Source organism: Coregonus clupeaformis, unplaced genomic scaffold (genome assembly GCF_020615455.1).
Source record: "Coregonus clupeaformis isolate EN_2021a unplaced genomic scaffold, ASM2061545v1 scaf4115, whole genome shotgun sequence".
In the NCBI taxonomy this organism is placed as follows: domain Eukaryota; kingdom Metazoa; phylum Chordata; class Actinopteri; order Salmoniformes; family Salmonidae; genus Coregonus; species Coregonus clupeaformis.
Window position 1 is genome coordinate 15,918 of NW_025537569.1, and position 2,823 is coordinate 18,740.

Sequence of the window (2,823 nt, forward strand, 5' to 3'; positions counted from 1 at the left end):
CCCTTTCTCTTCCCCACAGAGAAAAAAGAGGACGAAACAGTATATGCTGAAGTAAAGGCTAAGGGAAGTGCAGTCACTCAACAAAGTCCTGCCACAACAGGTGCATTTGGGAGATAAGGCTAGACTCCATCCAGACTGCGGAAGATCCAAATTATAGCGTGATTAATCTTTGTAGACATCCGGGTTGCCTCTTACAATTTTCAAATGTTCCGGCTTAACACAGACTGTCTGTAAGTAATAGAACGTCAGTTTGGCATAGAATAACTACGTCACTGCCTATGTCACTACCTTATCCACTTGAATAAAATACAAAATAGTAGCTAGCAAGATGGAATCACAGAGGTTATTTTTAATGAGTGCATTTTGCAAGTGGCTAGTTTGCATCAACTACCTTCACTAAAACCATTGCAAGGTTTTGCCTGCAAACTTTGGTTTCGAATCTCGACGTTCTGGCATGCCAGCCTCGTTATTTGTTGGGGAGTTGTCTGTTTTTCCCTTATTGAAGTTGCCGAAAAAGTCTGTCAATGAAACCAGACCTTAGTCACCTGCTGCTGCCTAGGTCGGGCTTACGAGACTATAGAGCAATAGATATATTAAGGTCATTTCTGAATGACCCGACATATGCAGCGTTAACCGTGAATACAGTCTCCACGAATGCCTTTACATTTCAATCGCGCTATAGTGCAAATCTTCCCGAGTCTGGATTGACTCTACACTGTAGTCAAATTATCCACCATTTATTGTAAAATTTTTGATTTCATCAAATGATGGAATAACGCTTACCATTACATGTATACTTTTATGCTAACAGTATGGTTATAATAACATGACTCTTATCTTTGCTATTCCTAGTGGATGAGAGGCCTGCTCTCACTCTCAACCCTTTCGAGGAGTGGCATTGTGTTTGGGGGTTGTTTGTGTCCTCTTGCTTTCAGCCATTATAGGCCTCTGTGTCTACTGTGAGTATGTGGATCATAAAGTATTATGGATTTTGGAGGGGTGCAGGATGACATCATAGAGCAAACATCTCTTTCTGTCTCCACAGTCATGACAACAAAGTTGGTGAGGGAACTGGGCGGCCAATCAGGACCTAATGAATCTCAACAACAATCTGAGTACAGCCAATCACATATTGCAGAGTGATTATAGCAATGTTAGCACTGCAAACCAACGTTTAGCGGCTGAGAAAGAAGAGTGTGTCAAGAGAGAGGGATAGACTGAACTGGAATCTTCAGGTCATATATCAGCTTGATGATTTTCCTGTCAAGAAATATTGTTCACAAAAAGATGGCACAGGAGGTAATCCCCCTTTTTAAACATTAAAATACATTACTTATTAGATATTACACTTTCAATTAATATACAGTCTTAATAATACTAATATTGTTTATATTGTAGCGTTAAAACTGTAATGTTTTTATTGTTGTAGAGAGAGTGTAACTCTTGTCAACATGGCTGGATGTTGTTCAAATCTAGTTGTTACCTGATTTTGCACCCTGCCGCTCCATGGAAGACCTGGACACAAAGCCAACAATATTGCAAACAAGAGAATGCTGATTTGGCTGTCATTGGCAGCCAAGAGGAACAGGTGGGACACTGGTACAAACAAGAGTTTAAAGGGACAGTTTCACCCAACCTTTAAGAAACTCAAACAATGAAAATGAATTTAAAAAAAAGTGAAATAGGAACTAGATTAAAATGTGTGACAGCTATTAGCTCAGGGTAAAGCAGTCATAACTGAAAGACAAAAGAACAAAGCCCATTAGAATGCTACTTCTGTTGTGCTCTTTGTAATTTTCTCATTTGGACCTGATTACACCCATTAGATCCAGCATTTACACACTGCCTCCCGAGAACTGTGAATTGCTATAAAAAATATTTTAAAAAACGCTTTCTACTAACACCTAATTTGTGGTTTCACTCACTTCTCATTAAGGAATTCATTAGTAACCACACTCAACACTACTATGATGAACATCATGGGTACTGGATCGCCTGACTGACAAAGCTAAAGTCGGCCAATGGCTCTGGGTTAACGGAAGTAATCAGAATCAGACTGACGGGTAAGGACATTTTAATCAGTGTAAACAACAAAGAAGCATTGTTAAATCGTTCTTTGATTCAGTCATTCTTTTCATTCACGGTGGTGTTCTCTTTTCACAGGTTTTGGAACAGTCAAACTGAGAGGTAATTGCGTGGTAACTGTCCCAAATAATGCACCATTGGCTAATTGGAAGGCTGCATCGTGTTTCATGGAGAACCGTTGGATCTGTGAGAGTAGAGCATTAATATGGTCAGATTAAATTGAGTTTTATTCTTCTAATTTAAGACCCATGACATCTGTCTGTTGGGGCCAATTCGAATTCACTCAATTCAGGAAGTGATTTAAATATCAAATTCACAATGGAAAACCTTCATTGGCTGACCCCAACATGGGTCTGTTTTGCACGTTTTTTATATGTTAACAATCAAGGATCTGTTGTAATGTAGCTATAGTGTATTAAAAAAATTATGTTTAGTTTTGAGCTTTCATATAAATCAGGCACATTTTCTTTAATATTAATAATTTCACTTTGACAATGAATTAATGTTTTTCTAATGTCTTATTGTATTATGTTCTGTACAGTTGTTGCTATGTTCACAATAAAAATATCAACCGTATGTATAGTAGTGTTTTAGAATAACATTTGTTTTGGCCTTTCATAGATCGCGAAATCATATAATATTCAGTTTACAAAGCAAAGAAGGACTTGTCTTCCAAGATTGTCTTCCTTCGATTTTGATTTTTTTAGCACATGACGTACAAGTGTAATACATAGAATG

The 2,823-nt window shown here is 37.8% G+C and overlaps 1 long non-coding RNA gene across 1 annotated transcript; it reads left to right on the forward strand.

Annotated features, from left to right (window-relative positions):
• The first annotated feature begins 1,209 nt into the window (after window positions 1-1,209).
• Window positions 1,210-1,993, forward strand: LOC123490545. Its single transcript, XR_006660988.1, has 3 exons — window positions 1,210-1,299; window positions 1,477-1,588; window positions 1,937-1,993. It is a non-coding gene; the product is annotated as an uncharacterized LOC123490545 (long non-coding RNA).
• The last annotated feature ends 830 nt before the right edge of the window (window positions 1,994-2,823 follow it).